We start from the raw sequence: 13822 nt of genomic DNA, 5'->3' as shown, positions 1-13822 counted from the left end.
GTTTACCATATGACCCACTGATCCTGTTTCTGGTTATATCCAGAAGGACTGAAATCAGGATCTCAAAGAGATATGTGCACTCTCACGTTCATTGCAGCATTATTCACAATAGCCAAGATGTGGAAACAATCCAAATGCACACCAGCAAATAAATGAATAATGTGATATATACACGCAATGGAACATAATGGAAGTCTTAAGAAAAAAAGCAAATCCTGTCACATGCTACAACATGGATGAACCTCAAAGAAATTATGCTAAGTAAAATAAGCCAGTCACAAAAGGACACATAGTGTATGATTCCACGCATATGAAGTATCTAAAGTAATCAAAATCATAGAAACAGAAAGTACCAATATGGCTACCAAGGTGGGAGGAGAGGGAACCAGTATTTAGTGGGTGTAGAGTTCTGGTGTTGCAAGACAGAAGTTCTAGAGACCTGTTATACAACAATGTGAATATAATTAATGCTACTGAACTGAACATTTAAAAATGGTTAAGGTGGTAAATTTAATGTTATGTGTTTTTTATCTGACGTATGTTCTTTCCCTTTCATAGCAAATAAACAATGTTGAGATCCAGAGCAGTTCATTTCTTTGCTTAACATGTTAAAATGAAATAGTCTCAGTTGCTCAGTAGCTGTTAGTGACTTGAATTCTTAATTTTCTTTCATAATAAGTCAACATTAGGAGGCATATTGTTAAAAAAGAAAACTGTTCTGTTAGTAAAGCAGCATGTGAATTGGCTTCAGGTAAAGTCTTGTTGCACACATAGCTGCTGTCTTAGTAGGAGTAATCCCAATGCCCTTTTCCATTCTACACCACAGCTCACAAAATAACTTATATGAAAATTCTTCCTCTACAGCACATTTTCAATGACAACCAGAAGCAAAAAATCATCAAGTGCTTCAGCCTCTTAGAAATGTTGCACAGATGCCAAGAGCTTATCATACCCTACATATCAATCACTTCAACTTACTGTAAAGCAAAATGTGTTCTAATATATACCATACAATTCACATTATATGCTATTGATATTGTGTTTGCACAAGAGTATCATTTGACAAAGGAATTTTGCCAACAGTTCCATCTGATTTAGCACTAACCATATTTGTCATTAACTTGTGGTTGGCTTTATAAACTTCTCATCAGTGGTTTGACATGTACCTTTTTTCATTATCAGGAGTTCAATGCTGAATGATACCTTAGTAATTCTAATCTTTCCTTTGACTTCATTGATAAAATTCATCAAGTTTGTACTGGAAGGCAATATTTTGTTCCTACTCTGGAAAAAAGCTGATTGCTTTAGCAGAGAGGTGACTGTGCTTTCTCTGACGATCATATAAAATCTTTAATGGCTTTAGTCCTCTGTGTTAGACAGGAGCTTTTTATATATATATAGGTGATAGAAATCCACCTCAAAGTAGCCTAAGGAGGGTGGGAAGGAACGTATTGACTCATAACTAAAAAGTACAGAAAAGGCAGAAAAATTGAGGAATGTTGCCTCCAGATGCTTAAAGAGCATTGTTAGGACTCTGTCTCTCCCTTACCACTTCTTGGCTCTGTGTTTCTCTGGTGGTTTCATTTTCAGGCAGGATGTTTACATGTGATAGCTGAAAGGTTGCATGATCCTTGTGACTTGGGATCCCAGAAGAATAGAACCCTCTTCTAGTGTCTATATATAGATAAAAAACATAGAGAAGACTCTGGTTGTCCTGTTTAGGTCACATGTCCATGTTGGACCCAATGACAGTGGCCCAGGGTATAAATGATTTTGATTATCAAGCCTAGACCATATTCTCACACTTATGGCCAGATTCTATTGCTAGAAGTGAAGGAAAGAATATAAACACAACATATTTTTCTTTTACTGCAGATGTATTTTTTTAACATCTTTATTGGAGTATAATTGCTTTACAATGGTGTGTTAGTTTCTGTTGTATAATAAAGTGAACCAGCTATACATAAACATATATCCCCCTATCTCCTCCCTCTTGCATCTCCCTCCCACCCTCCCTATCCCACCCCTCTAGGTGGTCACAAAGCACCAAGCTGATCTCCCTGTGCTATGCGGCTGCTTCCCACTAGCTATCTATTTTACGTGTGGTAGTGTATAGATGTCCATGCCACTCTCTCACTTCCTCCCAGCTTCCCCTTTCCCCTTCCCCGTGTCCTCAAGTTCAGTCTCTACAACTGCGTCTTTATTCGTGCCCACTGCAGATGTATTTGATGAAGTCTCATAAAAAATAATAAAAATAATACCCAAGGGGCAAATAGATTATTGATTCTGTAAAATTTAATTATCAGAGATTTGTGGTTGTATTTTTTTGTACTTTCTTTTTTACTTAATTGCATAAAATCACCACATTTGCAGATATTTGGAAAGAAGCTCTTCACTTTATGTCTAAAATTATTTTGAGTTGAAGTATTTGTCACTAATTTTTCCACTACATTTAATTTCAATAATCCACTCTTAAACTTTTGAGTTATTTATTTGTGTAGTGAGAATCTAAAATTATATAATAGAAACCAATAAAATATAAATTTAACATAAACAAAAATACTCTGAAATGATATAAAAATATGTTCATGAATCCCAAACTGCACCATGTTAACTGAATATTAGTCAAAATTCAGTGACCAAACAGACCTTATGACTCATGCACCACCTTTGAGTAAGAGATTTTTATTAAGAATATGGAGAAATTTGGGGAAAATCATAATTTTGCCTGATAATTATATCAAGTCTTTCATGGCTTTAGTCCTCTCTATTAGACAAGATTTTCTTTAAACGGGTGATAGAAATCAACCTCAAACTAGCCTAAGCAGGGGTAGGATAAAATGCATTTCATTTCAAATCTATGAAATATAAGTAAAGAAAATATCTAAGTGTTTTTCTTTGAGAACTACTCAAACACCTCCTGACCTCTTGCTAAACTACCGCAAGCCACACTCTGAGAATTAGTGCTTTCTCCTACAAGGGTATTTTCAAAGTCGCCTCCTCCAAGAGCTTGGGTACCACAACTATCTGTGAAGCTTATAAAAGACGTTGATTGACAGACTTAATTCTGACTAACCAAATAAGGCTTTTCCTGGGGGATGCTCAGAAGTCTCTATTTTTAAATAGTCACTGTAACATACCCATCTTGGCATCTGGCAATGGGATTAATTTAGGAATCACACCCTAAAGTATTCTCTCTCCACTCTATTCCCTGAGGTCAAGCCACTTAACTTGTCCATTTGCCCTGTCTGTATCCCTCCTCGGTTCTCATCTAAACCTATCACATGGCTGAGTCCTCACCACAGGATACTGTGGGAAGCAGTCCCCCAAAGAGGTAACTCATGATCCTTGTGGAAGTTTTATCAGCAGGTAGGACAAGGAAAAGCAGCTTTAGTGGGGCCTGATCACCAGGCAGTTTGTCTCTACCCTCACCTGCTCTGGATCCAATTAAACTAGTTGTCTATGCCTCCTCTTCTACTGCACTTCATGAAAAAAGGAATTCTGGTGCTCAAGGAAGGTCACTCCATTTCCTACATAAAAGTTACCCTAGGAATAAGGGAGGGGTGATGAGGGATGAAATAAAAATGCTCTGAAATATAGGTGGGTATATGTTTCTTGTCTCTTCTATGCATCTCTGTCTTCATTATCGGGGTCTCAGATATATTACACAATATGTCCTTCCTGCAAAGTACAACCTGGGCAGAGAAATGAGTAAGCGGCACTTTTCAAGGATTTGGCCAGCATATATTGAGATGCAAGCTGAGGGCTTCCTGGTGGCCAAGCAGGGAATGGTCAGTGCTGCTTCTATAGTCTTAAGCAATTCAGCTCTGACCCCCAAGCTGCAAATCTCACTAAGCCAAATGAGAGCTCTGTGATTGAAAAGATCTTCCCTACTCAGAAGGCTGTTTGGTATCAGGTCATTGTCACTAGGTTATACACTTAGGGAGGAGGTAGGTGGTGTTCCATACTTTAAGCAGTTGGTGAAAGTATTCTTTCCACCTGCAAAGAGCCCTTTCAATAAGGAGAATGGAAATAAATAAATAGGTTCTGCCTTTTTGCATATCTGCTGTTAGGTTAGGAATCAGCAAATTGATGGCTGTCAGCCAAACCCAGCCTGCAGCCTGTATTTATACAGCCTGGGGGACAGGGGCTAAGTATGGTTTTTGCCTTTTTAGGTTTGTAAAAATAAAACAAAGAAGAATATATGACCCACAAAGCCTAAGATAGTTACCATCTGGCCCTTTACCGAAAAATTTGCTGACCTTTGGCTTAGAGTCCTTTTAGACTGGTGTACCTGGTAACTTCCTGGCTGGCCCTCCTCTTAATTGGACTCTCCCTGGACCTACCATGAAGACCAACGGAGAGTCATTTCTGACCTAGTTCACATACCTGTCCTCCATTTACCAAATCCCACTGGTGTGCAAGTAAATGTTCAACAACCAGCAATCAGAACAAAAAAGCCCTGATTTGTAGCATCTGCCGGTTTCTGTGGTGTAAATACTCCCCTCCACGGCTGGTTTCAAGCTATCAGCATGATGTTACTGAGCACAGAATTGGGAAGAAAGGCACACATCAGATCTCACTAGATGGTAGGAGCTGACTCCAGCAACCACTGCCCAGTCCTGAGAGGTGTGAGGCATCTGGAGTACTGGAAAGAGAATCATTCCCTGGTTAAATATTCTTAAATTCAAATCAAGTCATCACTACTTAACTAGTTGGATGACCTTCAAAAATTCACTTAACATCAACGAGCTTGTTTTTTCGTGTGCAAATTTGAAATAATGTGACATTATTATCTCAGAGAGAAGGATTTGGGAAGAGTGAGAATAGGTACAAGCAAACATACCACACAGCATTTGGGACACACCTTCCCCACTTTTCCTCCACTGGCCCCATAGTAGGGTGGAGGTTTCCTCTTCCCTTCTCCATCTTCTCTACAGCTCACTCTGCTTAGGCCAGGACTGGATAGGAGTCCAGTGGACCCTCCTTCTGGGTCTGTTGTGGAGGTGTTTGGGCCCCAGGAAATGTTTGAGGTCTGAGAGAGTTGGCTGGGGCCTTATGAGCAGGACAAGCGCAAAACTTTGGGTGGGTTGTCCTGAGGATGTCCTTCAAAAGAGAAAATAGTCACTGGATTCCACTTTAAGGGCTGAGTTCCAGTCTTATTTTGCTCTGTATCTACCATGGCTGGCACAATTGCATGGAAATAGGAGCCATTCAATATATAATTGCTGGATGAGCGAATGAATGCTGATTGTATCTGCCAATAAATGAATGCAATCCTGATCAAATACTGCTTAAGAGACTGGGCTGTGAATAGTCTGAATTTGAATACAGCTTTGTCCCTTACAAGCTCTGTATCTTTGGACAACTTACTTAACCTCTCTGGACTTCAGTTTCATCATCTATAAAACAGATAATAGTATCTACTTTCAAGAACTGATTTAAAGTATTTACTAAAATAAGTCTGGAACAATATAAGTGCTCAACAATGTAAGCTATTATTATCTTTCTCATCAAAGTCAATGTTAACAACTAACATTCATTGATACCCCCTATGCCTCATGCTCTTCTTTTAATCTATTAGTCGGTTCATCATTTCAAGGAAAGGAGGCCACAATACAATAGAAACACTCTAATATGTCATGATGCCTAATTTTAATAGAACAGATTCATCGTAGCCAAATATTTCTATTCTTTTGGTCTCTCATGCTCATCCGATTTAAGAAGCAAAGGCTGTGATGAAATCAAAACAAGTCTGAATTATAGCAGCAAAAGGTGTTAAATCCTGATGCCCACTCTTGCCTCTGAAATGTTCTCTGCCTCACAGACATGTCTGCTCTTATCTCATCTATGTCACTATTCTTAATTCTTAGACTTTATACCTTGGGTAAGATATAGGAGAGATAATGGTTAAGAAACAGAATGTTCTTCTGTAAATATTATGATATGGTCATTTTGATGCTTTGTGGAACCGGTAGTATGGGGTAGCATTCAACTTTTAGCCTTTATGTCTCCCAGTAACTAATGCGAGAAATGAATCTTCTCCCAGGATGGCCAGCCTTCACCCCACACCTGGACATAGTCTCATTCCTGACCTCTTAGATAAAGTCTAAGAATTAAGAATAGTGACATAGATGAGATAAGAGCAGACATGTCTGTGAGGCAGAGAACATTTCAGAGGCAAGAATGGGCATCAGGATTTAACATCTTTTGCTGTTTGTAGTCCAAATATTTTACTAATGCCAACTTTATTGTGGGCAACTTGCTGTTAAATCCTGCAATTAATCTTTGGTTTATAATTAAGTAACTGGATTTAGATTTTGGCTTAAATTTGTGGCTTTCTTGCTTTTGAGTTGGGCTGTACCTCGTGTAACAACTGGCACCATAAAATACCCAATGTCTTGAACCACTTTGGCTTAGGACAATTGCCTTGCTCCATTAGCAAAACAGTAGACAATATTCTGGGAAATGTGGCATAATTCTTCAAATTTTCATCCATAAAAATAGAAGAAATAATCCTTATTGATGTCACTAGTGGAAAAAAGTATAACAGAATCAAAGGCCATGTCAAAACTAAGAAATGAATCAAGAGTCGGACATGGAATAAAGTAAGGGCAAGGTAACTCTCAGAGTTGGGACTTGCAGATAGGTTACAGGTGATGGATGAATTTGGTAGCAATTTTACTCACAATAAAAGCTTTTGAAAGAACCAAGCTAGTCTGCCTCTGTTTCTTTCTTTCTCTCTCCCTCTCCCTCACCCCTTTCCTCCCTCTCTCTCCCCTCTCTTTCTCTGTTTCTCTCTTTTCATCTCTGTCTCTCTGACTCTCTCTCTCCTCCCTTTTGGTGGACAGGGATATGTAAATGTCAAAATGTAGCCTAAAACCAACTTTTAAAAATTTTATCTACATTCTAAAAATGGTCCTGAGGTTATTTGTGTTTGCTTTTTGATTTACTTATATCCAATACTTTTCCATCCCTGCAATGTCTGACATTTCTTAACAGTTCTTTTCCTAGTCCCCTACACTCAATATCACACACTATCCTTTTTACGTTGGAAGGTAATTCTGAGTTCACCTCTCTCCTGATTTTTTTTTGCAGGCTTCTAGCAGCCATGAATAAACTTTCACATGTAATACTTAACTCTTTTTATAAACAGAAATTGTACAATAAAAACTGAGGTCCCCTTCCATTTAGGGGTCCGAAAAGGAATTCAAGGGGCTCTCACTGGTCAAATATGGGGCAATGTGAACTCCGAAAAGAATGACTGCAATTGTTTGAAGCACATTGAATATATAAAAGTCTCCGAGTTTATGGGACAGAGGGAGAGGGAGTGAGAGAGAGAAGAAATCTCATTTATCATCACTGGAGGTAGGAAGCACAGAAACACCTTACTCTAAATGTTGATAATTAAAGTTAAAGAATTCGCATTCATCTTGCTTTTCCTTTGTGAATTATATTCAGGGAAATCAAAGAGCTTGAACTGATGAAGGAAAGTTCTACTTAACAGAATTGTTCCAGGGAATAAATGTGGAAAGAATTAGAAAATCACCAGCTTTTAAGCTCCCAATGAATTTGTCTACTTAGATAATAATTATTAATAGATGTTAAAGTAATTACAGATATTCACAAAGTGCCCAAACATTGCCCCACAAATTACTTACTGGCTGTAAGAGGAAAGTGCATCTACATAATGGGGAAGTCAGCCTGCCACCACCCAAACCCACTCAGCATCACTACAAGCGGGACAGTAGGCAACTACATGCCTTCTGAACACGTCATGCAACATGAAGTGTTTTTGTCCAAAATGTTGAACCAGAATCTAATTGAGCCTTCAGATCTATTTCTAGTTTATAGGAAACCTAGAAGTGTAATGAAACAAATTAACTAACACCTTGGGGAAGCAATAAGAAAATTCAGAAGATGGGTTATTCTGCAGAACAATTGCCTCATTTTTCAACAAGTCAATGTCAAAAAAGCAAAGGAAGTTGTGAGATAACTGTTCTAGACTAAAAGAGATTTAAGATGTAGAATGGTGGTTGCCAGTGGTGGGGGGTGGAGCAATATGAAGTTGTTCAGTGGGTATAAAGTTTCAGTTACACCAGATGAATAAATTCCAGAGAACTTCTGTACAATATCATGCCTATAGTTAATCCTACAACGTGCAATTAAAAAATTAAGAGAGTAGATCTCATGTTAACACACACACACACACACACACACAACACAAACTAAACAAAAATAACCAATTTGCACAAGGAAACTTTTAGAGGTGATGGATACGTTTATTACATTGATTTTCGTGATGGCTTCATGAGTGTTACACATTTTGTTCCAGATAAATTTATAAAGTCTAGTCGAAACAACCCCCATTATACTCTGATCTAATTCACTCTGACTTGTTTTTTAAAGATGACTTGTTTTTCTGCTTAGTTGCATATCCACACCTGGTATTTTTCTCTTTTAAGAACACTCCCCTTTACACTCCCTTCTTTGTAAGCATTCTTCATTCCAGAGAGAAGGTCACAGTTCGATAATCTTGAGAACCACAGAAGCCCATCACAAGACCAAGTCCTGACGGTCTCCAGATGATCTCTGGATGGAAGGAATGCAGGCCCTGCACATACCCTGATCCTAATCAACAGTCCTGTTCCCTGAACCATTACTATAAGACTCCTCAAAACAGCCCCCTTCCCCGGGCTGGGACACACAGTTTTGAGTGCATTAGCCTGCTGTGGCCCCCCTTTGCCTGGCAAAGAAATAAAGCTATTCCTTTCTGCTTCACCCAAAACTTTGTCTCCAAGATTCAATTTGGTGCTGGTGTACAGAGACCAGAATTTGGTCACAATATGTCCAAGCTCAAATTGTACACATTAAATATTTACAGTTTTTTGTATACCAATTATACATCAATAAAACTGTTTAAAGAAAGAAAAATTTAAGAGTTGTAAGATCCAATTATTAAAATGTATGATTATTTATTGAATCCTGGCTTGAACTTGTAAAAGATGTTTTGGGGACAATTGGGGAATTTTGAATATGAACAGGATACTTGATAGAACTAAGATAATACTGTAAATCTTGTTGGGAATGATAATGGCATTGATCTTAAGTAAGAAGTGCCATGTTTTAAAAAGGAGAGGCATACATACACATTTGGAAATTAAGTTTCATTTGTCTGACACTTACTTTAAAATACTTTTGCCAAAACAAAACAACTGGAAAACAAATGGGACAAAACTAAATAAATGGAAAAAATGTAGTAAAATTCTAATCATTGTTAAAACCAGATGATAGGCACCTGAGAATTAATTATATTAGTCCATTCTACCTATTTATATAAATGTTTGAAAATGTTCAATAAAAAGTGAAAAAGAATATGAAGGTCCATAATCCCTTTGTTACAAGGAAATGGATGAAGTCACATCCATCATTGCTTTTCTCATGGTGAGTTGAAATCCACAATAAAGGTAGTAAATCTGGCAGAATTTCCAATGAAATTGCTGTGATTATAGGTACATATAGTCATTAGTGTAACTGAGATGTTCAGGCTTCATTTATCTGTGACAAAAATTACATGTCACAAATCCTATTTTTAAAAAATTTGAAATAAAGATATATATAAATATATAACACATATATACATTAAAACAAGGCTAAGTACAATAGAATGGTATCACATGGAATACCACTCCCTCCAAAGAGTTAATTATTTCTGTTTTAGGTTGGCAGGTGGTATACCATACATTTAAGTTCATACTTCTTATTGATTATACTGACATTAGATGGAATTCATTGAGTTGTTATTGGGAAAGATGAGGAATCTAGATCACTTCCAGCTTCTTTCTTCCACTGTAAGATTTGTTCCTTATGTTACTACTTTTAGTGCTTCTGTGGATTGTTTTTTTTATTACGTTAGATAATACAGTCAAACCTCTATTTCATGTTAGATCACCTATAGTCAGTATGTCTTCACTGCCAGCAGGTACGATAAATAATAATACGTCACTACTTCTTCCTTCCTTTCACCCCTCTCCCAACCCAACCAAAGAAATGGCAGAAATAATATTTTTAATGAATAAATTAATAACAATTTTAAGAAACAAGGAAGAGAACCAATAGCAGATGGAAAATTTTTGAGCATTTTCTGAAAGTCAGAAAACAATGTCACTCCTCAGGGGTATGGGAGGCAGCAGCTTAGTGCAGAAGAAGCTTGGGTGCCATGGATCCTGGGAGGTGGGGGAGCTGTCTGGTTGTGCCTTTGTTCTTCTCTACATTGCTTTGGGTGGACTTTTGCCCATTCTGTCATCACTACAGGTATGAGTCAGGGGTGACAGTGCCCATAAGAACCATTGGATCCACTTGGTCAGGGAAAGTGTTTAGAAGAGTTACACACAGTTTCTGCCTCCCCAGACCTGGTGGAGGGCCTGCAGAGTGAGTGCATCCAGCCTCATGTGACCACCTGACACAGGGCTCAGCCTGCTTCCGGTGGCTGTGGCTGCTGGGGGTCTCGGGCCACAGCGTGCACGTCACGTGTCTCCTCTCAAGCAGTTTCCTGGCCTTGCTCCTCGGCTGAGAACCTCTCAAGACAAGTAGTCTGTGGTCCCAGCCCTCTCTGATGCCATCCCCTCCCCCCCAACCACAGGTCCTTCTGGAAGCCCCATACTTCTCATTGGTATCCGAGTGGCTCTCCCCTAATGAAGGTGACACACTAGAGACAGCCTGGCTGTGACAGCTATGAGTGAGCCTGTGCCCCGTGTCTGACCCCCCATGGCTTTGCACTGTTCCTGACAAAGGAGGAAGCCTGCAAGGTCAAGTGGCTGCCCAGGATGCCCAGGGTGAGTTCAGGCCATGGGGGGCCTGGGGAGTTGACTGCATACCTACCACTTATGAAAAATTTTTAGTATTGATATTATTTCTCTTCCCATAATCACCCCTGAGGGAGGTAGTAAGATCATCCCATTTTACTGATGAGAAAACTGACACAGAAGGAGGTTAAATAATCTGCCCCAAATCACAGCAATGATCAGTAGCTTGGACCAGATTTGAGAGGTCTGACTTTAGAGTGTTTTCCTTTAACGACTGTATTTCCTGCCCATGAATAGAATTAGGATAGAGGATTAAGTAGAAAAGAGAAAGTCATGCCAAAAGAAAAAGGAAATAGAGGGTACAAAATAATGGTATCCCAGAAATGCAAGCAACATAGAGGAAAAGTTTGACTAGAAGGAGATAGTATTAAAAAGAGGAGGAGATAGGAAGGAAGTGGAAAGAAAGTCTGCAGTTTCAACCCTTGTTTATATACTGTACCTGGAAGATCCCTGTTCTTGCATTTATCAGCGAAACTTCTATTTAAGCTTAATTTTCCTACATAGTTTAAGGAGTTCTGTTTATGAGACAACACATCATTCCCTAACCTTTATAGAAAATTTGCAATTTATTTAAGAATTGCGAGGAGGAAAGGAAGGAAAGAAGGAAGTGAAAAGAAGAAAGGAAGGGAGGGAGAGAAAAAAAAGGAAGGAAAGCATGGAAGGAAGGGGAGAGGGAGGGAAGGATTACTAATTTTTGAAATCCCAAAGTGTGGAAAGCATAGAGTTGGAAAAGTGTTACCAAAAACACAGTAATAAATGATCCATTTGGCCAGGAAGAGGGAGAACAATTCAAGGTTACATCATATGGCAAGATTTCCTGAGGGCTTCAGAAGGAAAGAGTCTCACAATGGATTTTGTACGCAGTTATTAATTCCCCTGGGCATGTACCAGCTATATCCCCAAATCTGAGTTATCTTCATAAGGTGATTTACTTTGGCCTGCCCAGAGAGATTGTTATGAAACTGGATTAAAACATCTAATATAGTGAGTAAGCAAACATTTCCTAACTTTACAAAGTCTTTGGGGGGCAAGGAAGGGGTCACAAAAATGATCCAGGCAACTAGTACAAACATCAGTATGGAAGATAATGTATGTTTCCTTCCAGTGTACAATACATGGTATGAATCTTATTATAGGTAAATATGAAAGAAATTTCATGAACAATTACAAGTAACATGACACCCCTTGGTGCTGACACTGCCCCTTTCCATTAGATCTCTTGTGCTCAGAACCCTCTCCTGACTGGTTCCAAGTTCTTCCCAGTTCTTCCCAGCTGTCATCTCTTTGTAGCTCTGAATTTATCAACAATGCTTTCTATAGAAGGGGAAAATGAGAAACGAAGAAACTTCCTAAATTTCCTCTAGAAAAATAAAATGTCAAACTGGTTGGAGACAACATACACAATCCTAAGGATGAGAGACCATTATTATCTCCATTTGACAGATGAGGAACTGAAAATTCAAATAGGATAAATAAAATAGTCAAGGTCACATGAAGGGCAAGTCAGTAACCTGAGATTTAATCCCAGATCTGTACAAGTCCTAACTCAGATCTTAACCACAACACTGTTCTGTTTCTCATGCCATTATGACAGCCCACTTCCCAGTTACACTCTCAACCTTGAGTCAACTGCAGAGTGGAAGTCTCTTTCCCCTTATCCCACCAGAGTGTGTGACACCATAGAGCTTCAACATGCTGACATTGAAAATATTCCATTCACTTCTGCTTGTAATGTTACAGCCAACAGCTAGGGTCTATCTTTGCATTCTTTTTCCACCATCTTTTTCCTACCACTCGGCCAGTCTTTTGCCATACACAGGTCTTTGAAGTCCAAATGTTACCTGGCTACACCAAATGAAGAGACTTGCATACCCTGTTACCATAGTTAAGTACCTCTGAACTTTGTACTAGCACAAGCAGGAACTTCATAATCCTCCATTGCACTACCTCTGAACAAAAAGTCTTCCCATCTATTTCTGAACATCCCCAAATAGGTGCCTCGTGTGTGCCTATGAACCATCTGCTGGTCTTTTCTGTGTTTGCCTCTTCCACCCCTCTCTGTTTTTGTTCATGCCTGCTGACAAGCAATGCTTGCAAAGCTACTTGAAGGAGCATCATTGGGACTTCCATGGCTTTATTTTACACTCTGGGTAATGTTGCCTTCAGAAACTGTCTCCTCCTAATGCTAATAAAGCTAGTGATCCTTGGCTTGCTGCAGTTGTGCTAGATTTCAGGTTCCAGGTCAGGAGAATACCCTAAAACTCTATGCTACACTTTTGCACTGGGGTCCTGTAGCAGCATTGTTTGTGCCATAGCTCACAAAAGTATTTTGTCCACACGACAACATCTGAGGTCTAGCTCAGCCAGGCAAAATTCCTTGCTGCATGTTATTAAATCATGCAATCGTAGGACTCAGAGTTAAAGGGGATGGTGAAGAGCTTCTGTGTTAACCTCGTAAGTGGTGCCAAATTCCCATTTAAATCAGTGGTTTTCAAACTTTAATGTGTATCAGAATCACCTGGAAAGCTTGTAAGTCACAAATGTTTCTTGCAGTGTGTACCGACAACAAATTTTCTTAGCTTATTTTACTTGAAAATGCTTTATTTTACCTGAATATGCTTTACTTTACCTTCATTCCTGAAGGATGTCTTTTGACTGGTATAGAATTCTGTGTTGACAGTTGTTATTCATAAGCATTTTAAAGATGTTGTTCCTCGGTTTACTGGCCTCTGTTATGTCCAATAAGAAGTCAGCTATCATTTGAGTCATTATTCACTTTTTATGTATTGTGTCAGTTTCCTCTGTCTACTTTCAAGATGTTCTCTTTATCTTTAGTTTTCAGCAGTTTATCTCTAATGTGCTAAGGAGTGGTTTTTTTCAAATCTATCCTGCCTGGGGCTCTGTGAAGTACTTGAATCTGTAAGTTTATTTCTTTTTCTAATCTTAGGACATTTTGG

Source organism: Phocoena phocoena, chromosome 8 (assembly GCF_963924675.1).
Source record: "Phocoena phocoena chromosome 8, mPhoPho1.1, whole genome shotgun sequence".
Classification (NCBI taxonomy): Eukaryota; Metazoa; Chordata; class Mammalia; order Artiodactyla; family Phocoenidae; genus Phocoena; species Phocoena phocoena.
Note: the sequence above shows the minus strand (reverse complement) of the source record.